General features: G+C 41.2%; 1 protein-coding gene across 1 annotated transcript in view; it reads left to right on the top strand.

The window, feature by feature from the left end:
• Positions 1 to 412: 412 nt before the first annotated feature.
• The window catches only part of sipa1l1 (signal-induced proliferation-associated 1 like 1), a 77,300-nt gene continuing 54,767 nt past the window's right edge, over positions 413 to 22,945 (top strand). Inside the window, exons 1-2 of the mRNA XM_034527687.1 lie at positions 413 to 614; positions 8,444 to 8,595. The gene's annotated coding sequence lies outside the window, so the exon portion shown is untranslated. The remainder of the gene's footprint in view (positions 615 to 8,443; positions 8,596 to 22,945) is intronic.

Here is a 22,945-nt window from a genome sequence, read left to right on the forward strand (position 1 = left end):
CTGAATAACACAGCAAGTCTTTTCTGGTGGCGGTCCATTTATTTTGCAATATTCTACCTGTATACAAACTGCAATAGATGATGCAAAAGCAGCTTCATGTGCAGTCTTCATCAACACCCGAACCTGCCACACCAGTTGCTCGAGGAGAAAAGCCTAGCTGAAAAGCCCATGCTACTTGTTGCCAGAGCAACGCTCTCCCTCTCTCACATCCTTTCACCAGCTATCTGCCCGTCTGCTCGTTTTTTTTGGTGTATATTTCACTCTCGCGAGACTGCAGCGTGCACTTATCGGACCGCTCTGATTCGTATCGCGAGAGCATAACCCAGAGGAGTTCGAGAGGCGGTGACCTCATCGTCGTCGCGAGGCGGAGCGAACCGCTGCAACTTTTGGATGAACTTCTGATTAGAACAAACCGAGAGGCGGTCGGTCGGCGGAGTGCGCGGACAAAAACAGTCACAGAGGTGGAGAGATTCCGAGGGGTTTCTGCTCCGAAGTCTCCACGTCGGTTCGTTTGTATCTTTAGCGGCCGTGACGGTTTGTGTATGCCGGCTGACCGAGCAGCGAGAGCGTTATTTTTCCTCTCGAAAACGCCGACAAGGTGGACATTAATAAAGGTGAGTGCGCGCGCGCTCTCTCTCTCCTCCGTTGGTCTGCGGACCGACACACAGCCGATAGCTATCAGCGCAGTTAATTTTCGGGTTAACGGTCAACTTGTGAATGGTTCATTCGTTATCTGTGCATTTCAGTGTGAATACGTGCGCGTGAGCCGTTACAAAGAATGCAGGTAACAAAAGTTTTGCGAGCGTCATGTCTCACCCGCCGCCTTATTTTCTAGCTAACGTCTGTTTTCTATACGAGCTCTTTCATCAACCACGTCGTTGGCTAAACATTGCGTTTTTTCGCGCAACCGTCGATGCCCCCTCTCTGCAAGACGACCCACAGTTTGAATTATAGACACACTTAAATAAACCGGAAACTGCAACAACAACAACAACAAAGTCCATCAGATAAAAGGTAATTGTTGTTTGGTTAGGTCGCTGCGTGTCTGCTGTATAATTGGGATGGCTGGCTGCAGTCGTTCTCGTGGGTTTCCTGTCCATCTCAACCTCGCTGTCCATCCTTTACTTGTGAACGACGACACTTCTGGTGAAACGGCTCTTTTTTTCCCCCCTTCTTCTGTTTAAGCTTTTCGTGCACCAGTCACGACTGGTGGAATTTGTTGTCATGCATTGCTGTCCTTTTGCATGGGTTGTTTGGACCAACTGTGAAGTGTGGATCCGCATAGAAATCCTTCAGTGATGTGCGACTGTGTGTGTGTGTGTTTTTTTTTTTTATTAACAGGGAAAGTTTTCTGAATTGTTTCTCTGCAAACCAGACGTCTCTGTTATTAAAACGTATTAATCGTGCACACAATCCGTTGCAGACTACAATAGTGCACTTGCCTCGGAACTTGCAGGAAATCAAATGTCAAGTTGAGATATCATTTCTACCCAATGCTCTGCCAAAATCAGTCTCATTAATCAAAATGGCCGTCTATGTAGACTACTCAGATTTGAGTAGTGATGTAACTATAGACACAAAATGAATACGCTATTCTTTTGAGTAAAACTCAATAAAGCTTTAGGTTCAAGTACTTACTATAGTTAGATTACATGCAAGTTTGTTAGTCCATGTGTCTAAGCTCTCCTCTGCTCTAATGACACCCTGAGAGGGATTCTTATTGTAAGTACCCTTCTCAACCCTTACACATTCTGCCACCTCAACCTGTGGAGTCTGTCCCCAGGCTACCAGCTTCAGCCTTCCAGGGGGCTTGCACCCCCTCCCCTTTGACACGTCCTAAATGGACATGTCAAAGAGATCTCATCTCTATTCATTGGGTGCTCACGGTGGGTCAGATTCTCAACCTAAAACACAACAGCAGCATCAGAGATATATATTCTCTCCAAGACAGCATTTAAACCACTTTGTCTGCTTTGCTTTGGCCACTGCAGCCGCTTTGTTGACCCCCCCCCCCCCCCCCCCCCCCCCCCCCCCCAAACTCACATTTCGGTCACACATCTCCCATGCAATCAGCCCTCCCTTGGCGGTGCTTGTGAATACCAAGGCTGAGCAGATCTGGAGGTTTCATTTACAATATTAAGTATGCTATTGAAATGGAGTGTGTAGGTGAAGGCACACATGTTTTTGTAAGACTTGTATCTATACTGATTTTAAAGGGGAGGGGGGAAAAAAGAAGGAGGGAATGAGAAAATTGTCAGGTTTGCTGAAAGATTTTCAAAGGGATTTTGGGATGTAGAGTAGCTGAACCATCTCTAGTGTTCCTGGAGTTAGCTGAGAACTTGTCTTCGGAAGGGTTTCAACCCTCTCCAGCGTAAGCGCACTAGGGTCTCTTATTCTGAGTTTCAAAGGAAGATTTTCCCAGGACTTTAGTTGGTGCTTGCAAGCAAAATATTTAGCTTTAAGTTTGTATCAGATACTCTGTGATCGTGGATGCGGTCACTCTTTAAAAAACCCTCTAATGTGTAGCCTAGGCCTATCTGGAACAGGCAAGACTTTTGGCAGAATGCACACAGAGAAATTTGGCAAATGCAAAGTCAGGAAAAAGAGGACATTTCAATTTCAAAGCTAGCTGGGCAGCTTGCACCGCTCGCTGTCTACATGCAATGCATTGCGCTGACAGGAGCTGGAAATGGTGTCCTACCTGTTTACGATCTCCCACGCTAGCCCCCCCCCCCCCCCCCCCCACACACACACACACCCTTACTTAGCTAGGTGGCTACTTTCTATCATCTCTGCCTCGTCTTCCCTCTCTGTCTCACTTCTGTCGCCGCTTCTTTACTCTCCACCTCCCACGATGTCCTCCTCCCTTCTGCCAGCCGACACTGACAGTGCCTTTTACACTTGTCTTGTTTCCTTCCTGTTGTGGAAAGCATATCGAGACTCTGAAATGTTCATTTCAGTCAAAATCCCTAACCTTATCTATCCTTCTGTCTTTCTCCCTTTCCCCTTCCCTGGTTTTAATTTCTCCTTTTTCTTCTCTCTGTGTTTCTCTTTCCCACCCCTTCTTTTCAGTCTCCCTGCATGCTGGAGATTGGAATGTGAGTTCTCTCTGTTAAGGTCTTGGGGTGGTCTGTCTCATGAGAAATACCAGATCAAGAAATATGTGTTAACAGTGAATAGCTCACACGGCGGGGCAGGATTATTTAATACAACTACCATGCCTTGGTTAATCAGGGTTTTCCATAAATAGAAACATTTCAAAGGTGGCCTTCTTACGCAAATATTGTCTCGATTTTTGTTTGGTTTACCGTAACCTGAACATAATGACACCTATTTCAAAAGTGTTATGTTAAATGCATCACTGCCAACTGCAAAAGCAGAATCCCTCTAGGACGGCTCGTGGATGCTATGCCAGGTAATTGGTTCTGACCATGAGAAGCATAATTCACCTTACAAATGGGTCATGTCTCAAGGCGACTGTGGCTCAGTAGAGAGCAGGGTCGTCCTTCAATCAGAGGATTGGCGGTTCAATCCCCGGCTTGCCCATGTCGATGTGTCCTTGTGCAAGAAAGACGCTTAACCCCAAATTGCTCCCTTAGCTTTGCCTATGGTGTATGAATGTTAGTTACTTACCATCAGTGTATGAATGGGTGAATGATGACAAGTAGTGCTAAAAGTGCTTTGAGTTGTCGGAAGACTACTCAAAAAAAAAAAGAGACGCTCAATACAAGTACAGGTCCATTTCCCACGTCTCACAGTGAGCAGAAAACATAAAAGGTCTGGAAATTATAGTCTGTTATTGATCAACAAGTTCCCCTCAAGTGGCCACTCACCTGTGAATAAATTGCTGAAAACAGGGCGATCGAACTGCTTGCAGAAACAAATGTATACTTGCTCTTAGACAAAGAAAATATAAAGCTGCAAACTCATAACTGATGCTCGTGAGTTCATTTACAAGGACATCAACGTAGCAGTCTTTGGAAATGCCCTATTGTTGATTCCGCCCCCCTCATTAAAGTTGAACATATACTTTTTTTTGGGTCTTTTGCTTAAGCAACAATATTGAGTTGCACTATGAATGTGCAAACAAAAGTTAGTTTATGAAATTTAAGCAACTTCTATCATTCAAACATAATTACAAGTAGATCGAGTCGATTCTTAAATGCAGGAAAAAGCTGATTTGCGGTGTTTATGACCTGCTTTACTTTTTGGATATGCCGTTTTTTTACCACACCATAATTTAATAACTATTAAGAGAACATAATGACGTGTGATTTGATGGATTACATTGTTGGAATATGTTCTTTTAATAGCAATGGGTGATGTGCTGTTCTCTGGCTTATGACTGTCCATGATTACTTCTGTTTTCTGTCCTGTTACATTGTTAAATGACACTTCTACAAACCATTAGTGTTGATGCATATTCCCGGGGTGAGTAGGATCCTAAAGTGTGCGATTTCATAAATGTATAATTACGTAGCTGAATTATTTGGAAGAGAGAACGTTAAACCGGTATGTTAATTAAAGTAGTAGTTACATTATGTCTTGTATTCTTGACAAATAGCTGACAGTGTTGCATTATATGTAAGTCGGAAAACCTTTTGTGGGGCAAAATTAACTAAAAACAGGTCGATATGACGTGAATGCCACTTCTTGCTGTTTATGGAACCGCAAAGGCCTCTTACCAGAAAAAATAATGTGTTGAATGCTTTTGGAGTTTTCATGAAGTGGAGAATTGCTTTCTGTAAAAAATCTTTCTTCTTTACATTATTATCAGTAATTAATGATATGCACACATATATTTTCAACAAAAGTAGATCAAGTCTCAAGTGTATGGATTCTTTCTTTGAAACCATGATGTACGTGCCAGCTTGACTGGCAGACATCTGACACCAGTTCAACCAATAATGATTGTTTGTAAAATGTCCCATTTGTGCCAACCTCAAACATTATCAACACATATGGTCTATTTCACCACTAGGATCCTCATTTTTTCTGTGCATTTATATTTATGATAATACAGCCAGGTGACCATGTAACCATTCTATTAGTGGGGCAATGGATCCTAAAACTCAGTTAAAATCTTGTCACAGATCGGATCAGCACAAATTAAAAAAAGTTATCAAATATAACTTAGAGATCCCTGATCACATCTTTTTTGTGGCTGATACTGATTATCGATCATTGATGTTCCATATTGGCAGATACAGATCCCTTTGACAATTTTTTCCGTCCCAAAAATCCTTTCAGCTGCTCTGAAGTCTGTGTAAACCATCACAACTTTTACTTTGTTTTATTGTTTCTTTCTTAATTAAAAACACACAATTCAAATAAAAAGAATATAAAAGTGTAATTTATTGATAAAAACAAATATTGTCATTAGTAGTTTTAATGCACCAGTTAATTTTAAGCTATTCCACCTGAAGTGAGGCGACTTAAATGTATTGGACCCCTATCTCTTATTCAAATGTCTCCCCTTTGTCTGATGAGAAAACTTCTTAATTAGGGCTGTAACATTGGATTATAGCACGTTAAAACAGAATGGATTATATAAAACAGCCCAGATTTCAGTTGTGACAGATGAGCAACAATTCTATAAAAACACCATGAAACAATGAATAGGCAGGCTAATCCATGCAGAAGTAAACAGATGGAACATACTGTACAGATGGAGAGCCCCGAGAGAGAGAGAAAAGCCTATTATGAGAATCATGCTTAAATCTTGTCAGCATTAGCTAGCAATTCTTACAATAGCACAAGCCAGGGTGGACCGTTATCACCAGATAACATCTAAACCTTTATAAAAAGATGGAAAGACTATGAACTCCATGTGGCTATATTGGACAACATCAACAGAAGCACCGTATCAACTTTTCTGATACCAATTGCGACACCTCAACTCTGTATCTGCCAATACGAGACCTGAAGATACTGGTGATACAAGTAAAGCTAGATGGTTCACAACTTAAATCCAAAGTCATACACACTCCCTCTAGTCTGTTAAGGACACACACACATTGGAAACTCTTTGCCCAAGTACAGCGTCACCTTTTGAAGTTTATTTTTTCTTTACCTTGATGTGGCCTTCTTAGACCACTTTTAGGGTGATTCATTGATCCATAATCACTCTGTTATTCTGCTCCTGGGATATAATGTACCATAGGTCTGACACAGCTCAGCAAACACATAGAATACATATTGGAATACTATGCTATTGAATAAATGTAGGATTGTTATAACATTGTTCTTCTTGACCCTTAAACGATACATTGCTCTTCTTAACCTCTAAGATGCTCTGACATGCTTGTAAAGTGTACGCTGTTGTGACCACTTTATATTTAATAGGAACAAAAGGCAAAACTAAATGCCTGCGGGCGAAAATTATACAAATGCTACTCGATTCTGTGATTTAGTTGTGATTTGTTGTAAATTCAGTCAAGTGCAGGTTCATTAATCTTCATCAGAAATGGATTTGTGTGCGAAGCGGATGGTCGTCTCAGGATGTTTTCCTCCCTTAGACCCCATGATGACACCACAAGAACATGACTGTGCACGAGAACTGTACATCTTGCCAAGATTCCCAGGGACTCTTCACGGAGCGCTCAAATTTCGGTCTTGCTGGATGACTATCTGCGATCTGAAATGTATGCAAGCTAGGCTATTTGTCAGGAAATAATATAGCTCAATGTGACGAAAATGTGATTTGGCCTTTTTGTCTCGCATAGAATTCAAATTTGGTAACTTGACCATCGTCCACCAGAGTTACTGGTGACCTCGTACTCATCGTCCCACGACTGCTCATTCTCTCGGATGGACATTCGCTAACGTTATGCCGGGCTTGCAATACTCCAGCGGAAACCCTGAAGAGTAAAGTTATGCCAGGCAGACACACAGCTGACAGCCCGCAGCTGTAGTCGTTGATGCAGAGGGTGAGTGGCTGCACGTGTCCACGACGATGGCTGCTAACTCTTCCGGGTTGTCTAGAAGTTGCAAAACTTCTCGCAAGATGGTTAAGATTAGGCATTGACCTTGACGGTTAAGGTCAGGTCTTCAGGAAGCAAGTAGATCAAGAATCGAGCGTTTTTGTATGTTTTCCCAACTTACGGGTTACCATCTAGACACAACCACTCTCCTGGACAGGCAAACTGGGGACTGAGTTGCTGTTTGAGTTTTTCTTTTTAAAATCTGAGTTCAACACCAATGTGCAGACTGTCAGCCAGAGATGTACACATGTAAAATAGTGAGTGAAGATTAATGTGAGAAGAAAAATTACAAATGGCAAGATGCAATTTTGAAAAAAGCTTTCTATTAAGAGATTAAAGCGTTATGTGACTTTGGATTTTTACCTCAGGGAAATCTTAACTATTAAAGCCCTCTCTGGACGAGATTAGTTTTCTCAGAGATGTTGTGCGATCTTGTTTGTCTGAAGCTCCCTGCCCACATCTCTGTTAAGTGGAGCCCTATATGCCCTCTGTTTGTTTTGTCATGCTTGTCTGCCTTTTTTATGATTTTAGAGAACCTTTTAACTGAAATAATTTAAGTAGAGGCCAACTAGACATCTTGTGATTTGTAAAACATGTTTAGCTATTCCATTAGCTCTGAATGTAAAAAGTTCTGTGGAGTGCAACAGAATAATCGTAAAGATTTTGCAAATGTGACTAGATCTCCATTTACACAAACATAAGAAAAGAGGCTGACACTGCTCATCCAATAGACTTGTAATTTCAACTGCTTTAAGTATTACAGGCACTAAGCTGTGTTCTTTGTGTAGCTAAGTGTTAAAAGGCTACTTATTTTCAACTAGCATGCTGGTGATGCATTTACACAGACTATCCCGGGAAAGTGAGGATTATTACTAATCACGTGTTCTAATTTTGCACCGACTAACAGACCAATCCAGTTATCCAAGGAGCACGGCTAATTTGTTGTCACACATGTGCCCCCGGAACATTTGACCCATCCTCATGGGACTGTGTTGTCGTCCAAGCATTCGGATGGCATGAGACATGCACTCACTTTGTTGCTGGAATTACTCAGATAAAGAAAGAAATAAGAGCATGGTTAATTGTATTTCATAAAGCATGCAGTTCATTTGGGGAAAAGAGCATTTCTGTCTGCTGCATGTACTGTAGAATCTATGTTCATGATTGATGAATGTAACAGACTCGATCTGATACTGGTTATTGTTTTGCTGTTGTAACCTATGTCTCTCCTTTTTGAGTGTGCTCCAACAATATGACCATCCTCCTGAATCGTTGATGTATTAGTATAATCAAGTATAATAATTAGTATAATCAAGCATTGAAATTCAGTCGGCATACTTTTACCCAGTCAATTAATGGTTAGATTCTGACATGTGTAGGTATTTAACAGGCTGTGTCCATGTTTTGTAAAATGTACAATTTCCTTAACAGACGCATGCTTCTCTCATATGTCGCTGTAGGGAACCGTCTTCTGGCGACAGTCACAAGTAGGCACAGGATGAAAGGAAAACATATCCTGGTCAATGTTCATCACTGTCTGGATGGAGTCGCCTCTCTGATCTAAAGGGAACTGTTACTACTTGAAGTTTGGGAAAGCTGTCATCTGTTGACCGTAAGTTTCCTTTAATAATCAAGTGCTGCATGCAGAATATTAAAAAAATCTGAAAGTTTTGACGCAGCTGCCCTTTTAATGCGATGAAGAAGATATGAGGAATGTTGTCTTCTTCTGTGTCATACCACACTTTGCAGATTCGCCACAGCATGAATAAGTGCCTCAGAGAGAGAAATCTGGCTTTAAAGTGAACAGGTTTTAGGGTCGTTTCCCATCATTTGAAATTCATTCATTAAGTGTACTGTAATTGACCGTCTCTGTGATTCTTACACTGTCAGTTTGAGTTCTCTTCCTAAGCCACAGCAAACCAAACCAGATAATCTTGTGGCAATATTGATGTTTCTGGTAATGCGGCGGCCTGGGAGGGAACCGCATTACCAGAAAGACACTGCAACACACATTTTAAACATGTGATGTTGTAAAGTTATGTTTATTATAAGTGACGCTTTTTAAACAAAGAGCTTTTTTTTCTTCTTCTTTTAAACAATATTTTTTTAGGCGGTTTCTTGGTGCTACTGCTAACAAGCAATGCTCCTCATCAACTCTACCAGAGTCATTATGAACCACCTTTGTATAATTCAAAAAATACCATGACCATAGTTGATTATTGTTGTCCGGTTATAGATTATTGACCTCACCAGGGTTAGTTTCTAAAGCCCCTGAAAAATTGTGTTCAAATCTCTGTAATATTCATGATTTAAAGTTATTTTCTGTTATTTAACAAGAGTTTGTTTGAATTGTGCTTTTAACTTACTACAGCCTGCTCTGAATATTTGCTAAGAGCATAGTAAAGGCTTCAGCCTCCTACGACCTTGAACTGAGTATGCAGCAAATGGTTTTACGGATGTTTCTTATTGCTGCCTTGCTAACAGGGACACTTTTTCTGTTTGGCGGTTGGTGGTGCGTTTGTGTTGAAATATCCAGTTCAGTAAATGGTACAACTATTTATGTGATCACAAACTGGTACAAAAGTATTATTGTACAAAATGACATGAATCTGGATTAAAGACTGCTGTAACAAAAGTTGCATTTGGTAAACGGTTGGAAAAAAACGAGGCATATTGATTTTCACGAGTGTCATTTCATTTAGAAAAAGGTTGCAGCACTCGCTCATTGTGCCAAAGAGAAAATAGCTCTGGTGTATCCTCGTAATGAAAGTCGTCTTGCCTGGGTTTTGGGAGGCGAGGTAAATGCATGAATCCATCTTGGTGCTCTGAGAGCAGCAGCAGCTTTTGGCTGAACCTTCAACAGTTGTCCTGCTTTGCAGATCCATGAACTGACACAAAGCCAGACATGATGCTGATGGCGGTGCATTCCTCACTGACGCTCGTTCGGCTCTGTTCAGGACTGGACTTTGTTTTTGTATTTATTTCCATTTGATTTACTTGTATTTGTGGGAACAAAATTATACCGTCTATAAAATGTCTGACAATACTGAAAAATAGCCTTCCCAATTTAGTTCTCATGCAATGTTATTTACCAATAGTTAAAAACCTTAAAGGCATTTAATTTACAAATGGCAAAAATAGTAGATCGTAACTTTTTAGAAACCGCCTCATGTCGGCATTTTGATTGACAAATCACTTCAACGATTAATATGTAGGGTTAATACATAATTGAAGCTATCGATCCATTTTCAGTTCAACAAAAAATTGATTCAGCAGTTTATTCTGCTGATTCCAGTGCTCAGTCTACAAACATAAACTAGGCTAAACGATGGGATTCATATGTGCCTGCAGATTATTATTTATTTATTTATCTTTACCATAGAAATGAGGTCACAGTGCCAGGCTTACAACATCTGGCGGGCAGGTGGTGGAAGCAGAAACCAAAACAGGAAAGTGGCCTGTCATGATCCTCACTGCAACCTCTCTGCTCACTGTGCTCATCCATGAAGGGGAGTGTTTTGGCCTTGAGAACCAGAGTTGACTTTCCATTGTTTGCTTTAATAGATTTCAGGTTCACGGCTTTGTAAAGACCAAATGTTTGGTAGACGTGCATCAGCCTTTCTCTGCGTTCATCCCATGATGCTTTCAGCTGGGCGTTCAGTGGCATGCTGCAGAATGTGTGAGAATGCTGTGTGTGCACAACAGGGATGACCTCATTGTTTTCAACACGATAAAGTGTGTGTGTGTGTGTGTGTGTGTGTGTGTGTGTGTGTGTGTGTGTGTGTGTGTGTGTGTGTGTGTGTGTGTGTGTGTGTGTGTGTGTGTGTGTGTGTGTGTGTGTGTGTGTGTGTGTGTGTGTGTGTGTGTGTGTGTGTGTGTGTGTGTGTGTGTGTGTGTGTGTGTGTGTGTGTGTGTGTGTGTGTGTGTGTGTGTGTGTGTGTGTGTGTGTGTGTGTGTGTGTGTGTGTGTGTGTGTGTGTGTGTGTGTGTGTGTGTGTGTGTGTGTGTGTGTGTGTGTGTGTGTGTGTGTGTGTGTGTGTGTGTGTGTGTGTGTGTACCTTCTTGTTTACAAAGGTTCCTTCAATATTTACTCAGGGTTAAACTGGTTAATGATTATTTGGACAGGCAGGATTGGACGTTTTGGGCTCCAAACACTGGTATGTGGTTGCAGAGAAGCCAGCTTCAATGTGCTTTGTTGCTGATGTCAGTTAGTGAATGCAATCCTGAACTTCTGCTCAGGCGGCCTGTAAACTAGACCTTGGTGATATGGAGGAAATCGCATATCACCATCAATTTGACCAAATACCTTGATACAGATCTTGCAGTGATTTTGTAGGGTTGGCTATTGGGGCGGTCAATAAATATTTACACAATGATTCTTGATAAAGACATTATAAGTAATGTGGATATAAAGTTAAATGCAAATAATAGAACAGCTAGAGCAGTCTGGTAAGTTCAGAAAATGACATCAACCTTACTATAATGCAGCCTTTAAATCCAGGAAAAAACATTTTTGTTTCACAATATCGATATATTGCCCAGCCAACTGTAGACGGAGAGAAAAATAAAAGTTGTACTTTCATTTCCAATCACAGACTCGCAGTGTGAAGATGGCCTGTATTTTAGTCTTATGATTTCTGTCTTTTAGATTAAAAGACTTGATTAATCTATAAGTCGATAACTGATTTATCATTTCAGATGGGTTTGTTTTGGGAACTATTCAAGCTATTTCAAACATTTTCTGCTGCCTTTTTTTTTTTAATATGAGCTTTAGCTGCTTTTATCTCCATATTGCTTTTATCAAAAGGAGCAATATGTCGCTCTGATAAATCTATGATGGGACATTTTTCACTGTTGGCAGTTCATTCATTAATTAGTAGTCACAGCCCTTAAATGTGTCAACGTGTATTTTATACTATCACAATGTTCACAAACCCAGATTTTGTGTCACCTAGCAGTAACCTGTCTTTTATTTTCAGCTAAAAAAACCCCCCAAAACAGTCTTGACTCATGGAGCAAGTGATCGCCGACTTGTCTGTCAGAAAACCTTCGTGCTCTCCTCCATGCACATCTGTTGCCTCTGCATCTATTCCTGCCTCGTTACCCAGTCACTCAAATTGAGCGGGCTGCTCTATGGCGTTGGAGTGCTTTTAAAGGGTCATCGGAGGCAACTTACACACAGAGCTTTGATCCATTCCAGTGGTGTTCTGACAACTTCTACCTAATGCCTCCGCTGGGTCGCTCCAGTTTAGAGGAGGAAGGCTCGATCAGTGGTTTATGGATGGGACTCGTGTGAGCTTAAGCAAGCTGTTTTTTATTTGGAAGTAACTGGCGCATGGGAGGAGAGTTGATTGCCCTAGTGGTTCATTTTAATGACGGCAGGACAGTTTAGAAATAAAGCATCTTCAATGTGTGCCCACAGGGTTGTTTTCAATGAAGAGACTGCCTGAAGCCTTTTGACATCTCATAAAGCACTTGTGGGGGGAGGAGGCCATGCCACGGTCGAGGAGTCGAGGAGAGGTTGAAAGGAAGGGTCTCACTTGAGCTTGTCACTGGCAAACTGGTTTGAAAGAAATGGCCTTTTTTGTTGCTGTTATACTTTGCAGTTAGTAAGAGAACAGCTGGGGGTATGATATTGCTTCATGGATTCATAAAGTATCAGGTTTGTGGCTGTGTGTTGAAATATATCCATGATTGTGAGAGGCCAGGTGTACAGATTTAATGGGATATCAGATGACTTGAATAGCATGATTGTACTTGGACGTCACAATCTTCACTCTGTATGAAAAGAGTATCCAGAAGGTTGTAGCTCAAAGCACCACTGGGCTTGCTTCCTGCTATGAGATTCAATAAGCTAATGTTGCCAGGCAACAGGTGCAATTCCACTTTTAGCAAGTATTGCTTAGTAACAACATTTGTGTCCAAGATGTAAAGGTAGGATCAATGATTAATAAAACACTGGAATCTAATCACCTAATTTAGGAATTTAAAGCAGCTACTGTGGTAAACCCCAACTGAACGAAGTATACGACTACCTTTTATGTTTTAAATCACACGTTGTGGGGAAAACATGAGCACAATAAGCTGCTGGTCAACGCATCTGGATGCATGGGCTTCATATTATTATAATTTTGTTAAATTTCCAAAGCTGAATCCTCCACAAATATCCCCACAGGTTGTGTCAGAGCTGGAGCACTCTTGTATCACAATGCACCTCAGCCTGCAAATGGCCAATGGTGCGCTAGTGGGAGGCGGAGTAGGAGTAGAGGGGTAGTGTGAACAAGGCCTGCGGGGGTGGTGCTGCGTTACATAATATCAGATGAACCCAGCTGTGTGATGTTGTTCAGCCCATGGGTGAAGTGGTGCCAGCCAAGCTGACTGATGAGTCCACCTGCATTCCTCAGAGTGGGTTCAGGATCAGGGTAGAGGTCAATGAACAGATTGACCCTGAAAAGACTGATCACATGTAGCCAGTATGGATCAAAGGCAAATTCAAATGGGCAAAACATGAAACGGCAGCACCGTCATCCTCTCTTCCGGCACGGTGTTGCCATAGCAACACGGTTGTTGTGTTGTCAGAAACCTTGGAGTGTAATGATAATGCAGGGTTCTAACAACGGTAATTAGAAGCCTTTTTTCTCTCTCCCTTTTTCCTTCTTTTTTTCCCATCTACAGCTTCTTTCTGTAGCACTTTCATTTCAGTGGAGCAATGCACCAAGAACAAATACCCTTTCATGTATTGTAGAAACAGGCAGCTTACACTAGTTAGCACTATCTTCTCCCCTTGTGTTGGCAATTTGTTACACAGGGATTGTGGACAGGAACCTCTGTGAAGACTCAGTTAGTGTTAATTTCCATTACTTGCAGAGTCGGCCAAATGAAACTAACATAAACCTTGAAAAAAGACAGAATAATATGCTGCAGGTGTCTTCCAGGAAGGGGCCTGTCACCCTGCATGCACTATTTAAAAAGCCTGTATCAGAGTCACTATCATTAAAAGCTCATCATGTTGCTCTCTCAGACCTCTGTAATTAAAGGAAGAGGCATCTGTGCTTTAATTGGTCTCTGATAGGGCCTTAAAGCTAGACACATAGACCATTTAATAGAAGTTTGTTTTGAGCAAACACAAGCTGAAACTCAAGCTCCCCTTATACACATCCGTCATTGAGGGACTATAACCACTGAAAGAAATGTCAGCAGCACTGGTGGCTGTGATGTAAAAGAAGAAAAGTTTTGTTGTAAAGCAATTTGTTATCAGCCAAATTAAATAAAGCTTTGCGTTTTGGTATACATTTCTGGCGTGCCTGTTGTATTGATTCAAATTGTATAGAGTAAAGTCGAAGATTTTCAAAGTTGCCAGTTGATTATCACATTTCTGTCTCCAATGTGATTACAACTCTCTGGTCCACTAAGTCCACTATACACAATGTATTTGAGGTTGAACTCCATTTAAGAGAAACAAATGTTACCACACAGACAGGCCTCAAGTGATGGATGGATGGATGGATGGATTAATTCGTTAAGCGCTGCCTGAAAACACCCAACAGGAACTTCTCTTGGTTTCCCCCAATCCAGCCTCTTTGGACATCAATTGTTGGCCCTTTTAACAGGTGGAGAAGGTGGAGCCATTGGCGCTGTATCTCTGCACTCAAAGCAGTTTCTGCATTTCAGCCCTCAAATGGGTTGGATCAATTGAGGAGGTGGGGCACAGAGGGAGACTGGGCGGGAGAGTTGGATGGCCACAAAAAACGACATAGAGATACATGGATAGCAACAGGACTGGGTAGACTTGATGCAAATGGATAGCGATAAGCAGGGGAAGGAAGATGGAAGACAAAAAAGAAGGAATGAAAAGACATTTAATCTGTACAGGGGGAAAATGCAGAGGGTTTATATATATATATATATATATATATATATATATATATATATATATAAAGGTAGGGAGGGAGGGAAAGGTGGACCTCAAGAAGATCCTTCCCCCGCACTTAATTGTTTTGTTTTGCCAGGAAAAGCCCCAGATGCCTGTAGTCAAGCAACGACTCGACCCTTTCTTTGGTTGTGAGCTGCCGGGCTGAGGGCACTGCACAGAAAGCTTACCAGTAAGCCTTTTATTCAAAGTCCTTTTCTCTGTTTTGCCCCCTTTGGGAGGCGCAAAGCCTCACATCTGTCAGTGTCACAGGGCTTGCTGTCTGCAGCCCTATCCTCCTTCCATCCCTTAAAACAGAGATTACCCAGGAACCCCTGCACACTGTTTCTCAGGGCCATTAAACATGCAGTTGTCAATCGGTCTCCCTCGTCTTATGCCCGATGGCCTCTCAGCTGGTTTAGCCCTAATCAATACAACTGCAGATTTTCTAACTTGTTGGTCTCCAACCATAGAAATGTCTACGCATAGTTAAAACCTGCACAATGAATTCTTCAGATTAATTCACCTTTTTAATTAGCTGCCATTGAGTTTTGTTGGAATAAAATCAAACCAAGTACACGTGGATCTCGTAAGAGGTTTTGGGATCACTGGTGTTTAGTCTCATGGTGTAGCAAACTAGAGCTAGATAAACTATCTAGTATTTTTCCTATACCTATTTATTTATTTATTTATTTATTTATTTCATTACATTTCATTTAGCCGACTTACAATCATACACCGTAGACACAGCTACGGGCAGCAATTCACGGTTAAGTATCTTGCTCAATGACACATCGACTACGACGGGCCGTGAGCGGGGATCAAACCGCTGATCCTCTGATTGAAAGACTGACCTGCTAACCACTGACCTACGGTCGCCACTTATGGTTCTCTATGGAAAAAAAGAATCTGGAGTATTTTCCAAAACTGATGTTGTGAAGAGTCACTAAAAGAAGCACCATTTAGTTAAGCCTGCGTTGTCCTGCACATCATGGCTTTGCCTTGAATTAATTCTGGTGGACTTCTGCTGTTATCTTGTTTAGCTACTGCCTTCCAGGAATAAAAATGCAGAACAACTCCAACCAAAGAGCTACCTTTCTGTTTCGTCAAGACATGGACATTTGTTTAGGCCTTTTATTTACAGTGGAACACTCTCCCCTAAAAACGTGTCAGACATTGTTTGGCTTGCCTGTTAATGATGCTACCTGGAATGGGACTGTCCCTGGTGTTTTGAGATTGTGTAGACCGACGGCACAATAAGGAGAGGCGGGAGAACAAAACACTCGGCTAACTGCTAAGTACTGGGCTTGTGTCTTCAGATGTCAGGATTAAAAGCCTTGGCGTATGTACACTGTTATTATATACACAAATAAACAAAGTATGTGAGTCTTCTTGACAAAATACACCAGACAGATTTTTATGAATTAATTATATCAAGGATTCACAAAGCAACTTTAATGCTGCATAGCTGCAAACTTGTCACCTTTTTTGGAGATGGACCTTAAAATCTTGCCTATTACTTCAAATGTGTGTGGACCAAACTTTAAAATGAAAATGGATCCATATGATTTGTTGGAAATAAATCACCTGTATTAATATCATATAACAATACAAATCTATGTGGTAATTTGTACAGTGCATAAGCTACCTATGACTACTAATCAAACCTGTATTTCCCACATATATTGTATTTATTAAGTAGACATAGTTGTTTGTGGAGTGCCTTTTGAAGACTAGAGTTTGTCATTTTGGCGGGCGCCATCTTGGTTTTTGCAACTAGAAGTGATGCAAGAGGGTGGAGCTAAGAACAATAATGTTAGGATTATCTTTGAACTGAAAACAATATTACTTGTAGTCCTCTACACCTTTTAATTGATTACTGGGGACAGAAGAGTTTCTGATCAAATCAATGATCATTACTTTGTTTTCTTTGTTTAAAAATCAATGAGTTATCTGAATACCAGTTTTACAAGGGATTGATGAGAAGTCTGCAAATGATATGCCCACATAAGATGATAGGGTTTCCAGGTGTTTGTAAACTTGATTTTGAAGTGTTACTGTTGCATCCTCCACACCTTTCTTAGCTATATATGAAAACGATAAAGCTTCCATCTGACCATGGGTTTCAGATTTTTCTGCACAATAAAGGAATTTGCTCAAAATGTTTCAGAATTAGTGAAGTTAAAGTTTTCTGTCTTAAATCATTTAATTCATTGAATTGGGACGATCTATCAGGCTCATTATGTGAAAAAATAAATTTAGATCAATGGCAAACTCTGCTGTTTGTTCATTATCGTCATTCCACTCCATGCCCTCCTTGCATTGTTGTTTTTGAGTAGCTGCTTCACGTCATTCATTCTTCGTAATTTACTTCAAATGCCAGCTCTTTTTCAATTGGATGAAGTTTTCTTTTTGTCAACAGTGACCCAAGGGTATCCCATTATCTACACAGGAGTTGATGTAGTAAGTGACCACTTCGGTACCCATCTTTATACAGGTATTCAAACGCCTCCCAGTCCGTACATTCAAGGTAACCTTGTTACGTCAATCCACCGTAACTCATCCCATACTTTCATTGATCTTAATTTTGCCAGCTGTAGTGGGGTGTAACAAGAGGCAAGCGTCTTCATGGTGAATTGGCTTGGCCATGGCAACCCGTGCCACTGCTGTTTATTGTGTGAACACTAGTAGAGAGAAGAAAATATTGAGAGAAGCACCACAAGAAAACAGCATGTTTGTGTTGTCAGGCTGTTGTGGGCTGGAGTTTTATGGGCTTTGATACAGTAGCTCTGATTTTATAGCTTAATCAAGGTTTTACCACACCGACACCACACAGACCTACACTTAAGATAACTGTTGAGGCTTGTACTTTGCCAGATTGTGAGACAGAGGCGCAGAACACTTTACATTTTCTAAGGAGCCGCTTTGACGACAGAGATTAAATATGAATGCTGCTCCGGGTCTGTTTCAAGGGGTGAGCTGCAGGTGGCTTTTAGTGACACAGAACACACGCACATGGCCGCACACAAATGCACTTGGCTATCTGAATCTTTGATATGTGTGCTCACTGTGAAGTGTAGAAGAGGGGGGGGGGGAAGTGGAGAGAATGAAAAAGGTTTTTCCAGTTGAACTTGTAAACTCAAGTTAGGATTTTACCATTTTCTTTTCTTTCCTGTCTCACTTCATCTGTTTATATTTCTATCTGTAGCACTCTTCTTGACCCATAACCCCTCCTTTGTTTCTCCGAGTTAGCTCGTTTTTCTGGTTAACACGTTCTATTCCTCCGCTCTTCACCTCAACTCACCTTCCTCTCACTCTCTCTCCCTTTCTCCCTTCCCATCCCTTGCTTGTGGACTTTACGTTCTGGTGTGACTTACATAGAGGATCTGCTTCTTTGGTTATGCTTTTTTTCCCTTTGCCACATGTTGTCAATTCCCCTCTGCACACAGATGATTCCCAGGCTTCTTCAGACACACACACACACTTTTCCTTCCTCTGTTACAAATCCTACTCCTCTTTTTGGCTCGATGGTGATACTTGGCTTACCAACCATGTCGCCGCCACAGCACTTAAACTACTCAATACTCACGATTGGCATTAATTCTCTCAATAGGCTCTTGGTTTGTTAACTTGTGGAAATGTGCACATAATTACACAAGTTGCATAGACACTCGCAAGTAAGCACTTATAACCAAACACTTCTAATCACTATAACCATGATGATAGTAAATCTGAGGCTTCTGTGGTTGTTGGATGAACTCCTCCTGGCAAATCAAGAGCTATGCAAATGACTTGGCCTGTCAAAGCTCACTGGCCCTCAGTGCAAAGCAAACACGCATGCCAGGTTTCTCTGTATAGTGGCGGCGGCAGTTGCAGCAGCAGCAGCAGCAGCAGCAGCAGCAGCAAGCCTAATCCAGGCTCCGCTCTGAAGAAGGTTTAGCCGACAAATAGATTTGATACAGCAGCTCCGCTAGCCTGTATCCCTGTTTTCTGAAGGGCTGAAGAGTGTGGGAGAGGAAAACTGAAGCTTATGTCCCCCTGACTGAGGAATGTGAAAATCAGGCAGCTGAGACTTGATAGAGAGCTGTGGTCAAAACAATGAAGATGGGTTTAGAATGAGCATACCGTGAGGATAGGTGGCAAAGGAACAAAGCTGCGTATGCTGGCTCGCGGTGGCTTTGCAATGGATTTGGACTGGAATCCACAGAGAAATTTGAGTTTCTGCAAGTTCTAGCTCTCCCAAACGCCTGCATTGGGCTTTATAGAGTCTGCATCATGTCACACCCCACACTCTATTGACTCACTCCTATAATGTGGAAATAGTTTGTATTGTTAGTTGTTTTTTTTGCAAGCATATTTTGGTTGACTCAATGGAATTACTTGTGAAAGAATGCGCAAGCGAATAGTCGGAATCATTATTCTCCCTTGTCTGTATTGCAAGAGGCACACACTTCCATTAGTCACCATGATTCGACCAAGACAGGAAAAAGTTTTTTTTTTTTTTCCAGTCTCTCATGTCATCCATCATTTGTTCCTCAGAGCATTATTTTGGAGAGACTGGTATAGTGAAATTATGGTATCAAGGCCAGCCTAACAACCATATAGTAGGATCCTAAAGTGCTAGAATTGTTTGAGGTCTGTCTGGATGAAGAAGCTGAACCACTTGGATATAAACAATGATGCTTTTTACAACTGTTGTGTCTTACATTTACACTTTGCTTAAAGGTTTGCCATTGTTATTCTTTTTAAAATAGTTAGTCAGTCAGCTTCCATGAAACATTAATTTTCGAAGCTTTAGATTCATACAAGTCTGCTGCACTTTATCACTTTGTGCTACGAACTGCCATTGTTGTCAGTTTCATTGATCCTCACCTGGGAAGAACCACAGCCATCAATAGCTGACTGGAAAGAGAACTAGCTCCTTGAATCCTCTTCTACATTCTTGTGCGTCCTGCCAGACATCTGGATGTTGTCTCTTTTACAACCTGCAACTTGAGCTCATGCTCTCTGAACCCAGTATACCACGGACAGCGTGATTTTTATTGTCACGCTGTCTCCAAAGCAACTTTGACAATGTACATATTCTTCTCAATCACAGCTTTGATGGAAAATGCTTCAAATCTACAGTAATAATACATCATTTGCAAGAAATCAACAATTGGTCTTGTAAGCTTTACACTTATGGATTGTTTTGCAGATTGAATTTGACATTTGGTACTTTACTTTACTTGGTGGACATAGTCTCTCAATCCAAGGTAATATGTATCTTAGAGGCCAGAATATGTTTTGATAATCAAAAAACTTCCAGATCGATCCATCTTTTTTTTAAAAATATTTCTTAATTTCAAAGTAGCAGGAAGATGCCTGTGTGCCTTGCTTCATAGGCTGTTGAGAAGCTTGTGGCTTTGGCCTAAGACATGAACTCTCCTGGCACCCCGCACAATGGCTTTACCAGCTTTGACCTGTTTGGCCCTTCTCTTTTTCTTCCTTTCTCAGTTTTTCTCTGCTCTCCAAAAACCTGCATTGCCTTCTCATTTCTCTGCCCTTCCCTGAAACTATTTGGATTTATCCTAGCTAGCAGTCACAGTATTGGTCATAGTAAAACTTCTGCAGTCCTGTACTTCCCCGGACAAGATTGAATAAATTATGCCGTTTTCCTTTTAATGCTTTAAAGTCCATTGCATTTCTTACAATACATATCTGCGTACAATTAATCATGTGTAATACAGAATTTAGATAATGTTGAATTAGTTTCACCAGGTTTCCTAGCCTGCTGAGCAGCCGTCTCTTCAGAATCACACACGTTTTTTTGTATTTTCTTCCGAACTCTGAAACAAATCTTTTCAAACTGGTCTTTTTGGTATTATATCCAACTCCCCTGTGTCGTGTGGACCACCAGACTGAGGCCACACTTTATAAATGTGTTGGAACAGGACTCGCAATCATTAACTAGTATTATTAACAGAGCATGATTAATGGACAAGTTCCTGTGAGCGTGTGGCCTTGGGAAGCCAATCAAAGTTAAGACCTGCAGCAGTAGTCACCACCCAGTGGATAAGTGGTAGGGTGGAACAACAGGTTTTCCACTTAGTTAGTGTACTGTAGGTCTCATTCCAGTTGGTATGCTCATTACAATTACGTGTTTTCTTATTATTTGCAAAAAATCGTTATTTGTTTAAACTCTTTCTTTAAAATCTGCAGTTTGGTTAATGTTGAAATGATAATCTTTGTAACATTAACTGAGCAGATTTCTTGTCCCGAAAACCTCAGAGTTCTGTAACAGGGTTAAAGCAGGCTGTACTAGCCTAAGATAACATCTGCAGATCTGTCCAGTAGGGGAAGATGAATAGAGTGTGAGCGATACAGTATGTTAGGATGCCAGACAGAGGTTTGGTGTAAAGTTGACTCATGCTTGAGTTATGCGTCTCCTGTCATCAACAAAGCAACTGTGCATAGTGGTAGAAAGTGGGAGTGTGTACTGGGCAACTGTGTCCATGTGGTCCAGTTTGCATAGAGGAGAAGGTTTCTCCCAGATTGACATGGGTGGACCATTAGCAAGCTTCATTAGGCTGAATGCCACCATGCAGAAACAGACAACGGTCCATGGTAGCAGTCTGTGCAAATAGCTTGGCATATAAAAGGATGGTGATGAAGCTGACTGTGTAGGTTCGGAGGACACAAATGGATTTGGAGAGTACATTGGTTTAAGTTTGGAGGAAAGGATTGGAATATCGGAATATGTTTGTAGTTTATTATGATAAGCGGTTAGGAGTAGAATAAATGCTTTTGTTTGTCCTGTCTGGAATTCAAGCTAGTTATTGTTTAACGTAGTGTCCTTGAAGCACATGTAATAATGATACTCATTAGAACGACAGTTGGCAAGCAAACTGCTGAAGGTTTACTGAATGTATACACATCAGTGATTCCCATTCATGACCTACTGTGGTGGCCCACCAAAGATCTAGCCTCTTAATTTTGCTCTCAAAGTGCACCAGATTGATGGATTTCATAGAATAACATTTTCTTCTGGTGGAGCATGATCCTGGATCCCTTGCAAAGGGTCTGGTGTTCACCCACCATAGTCTCTCAAAATCCTTTGCGAAAACACTGCACATGCTGCATTTGCTTTTCAATGTAACGGTGAATAAAGACCTACCAGACTTTACAGGAACAGCGTTGTTCCTTAATTTCATCGTCTTCTGTCTGGATTGCCAGGTGATGTTGTGGTTCCCCTATTCACTGTGATCTGGAGGCCTTATCTTCTATCTTTTCACTGCTGAATCAATTTGACGTACTGATATATCCTTCAAACACATATTGTAGATCCTTCTACCTGCTTCTCTCCCAATTCACTTTTTGTTTTCCCCAAAAATTTGACAACATTTATGCAGGGAGTGCAGTTGGTGATCGTGTGGGCTCCGTGGTACCTCTGACAGCTTGGTGGAGTAGCAGCGTGGCATAGCAAAGGATCGAGTGCAGGGTTCCCTGCTGCATATTGTAGTTAGGGATGTGCTGCCCTCGCTAACGTCATGAGAAATGATTACACTTTAAAAAAACAAACTAGCTACATGGTAAAATGGCAGAGGCATTATATCACACAGTAAAGGATATATTAATGATGGAGAAAATTGCTATCCTCCAGAGAACTGATCACAAGATGAGATGTCAGCGTTGGGCTCATTAAGTTTAGCTGATGACAGTAAGTGGTTTATCGCATGTTCACATCACTTACCACCTCTGCTAAATAATTTTCCAAATCATTACCAGGTGTTGAATTCAACCGAAAATACATGTGGTAATGACACAAGGGACTAGCTGTTAAAACAATTTTTTTTTGTGGAATGGAACTCCTTAAAACCAAATATAATACTCATGTGTGATCTAATCTCAGTTATGAGACAATGAAGACAATATGCTGCATGTAATCATGGATATCAGATCTTCTTTGTTGTTTACCTTGTATTTTCTTTTAAAAGACAAAAAAAACATGCCAGTTTGTGAAAACTTCTTGGCCAGGTCATTTTGACATGGATTTGACATGAGCTGGTTCGGTT

Source organism: Cyclopterus lumpus, chromosome 24 (assembly GCF_009769545.1).
Source record: "Cyclopterus lumpus isolate fCycLum1 chromosome 24, fCycLum1.pri, whole genome shotgun sequence".
Classification (NCBI taxonomy): Eukaryota; Metazoa; Chordata; class Actinopteri; order Perciformes; family Cyclopteridae; genus Cyclopterus; species Cyclopterus lumpus.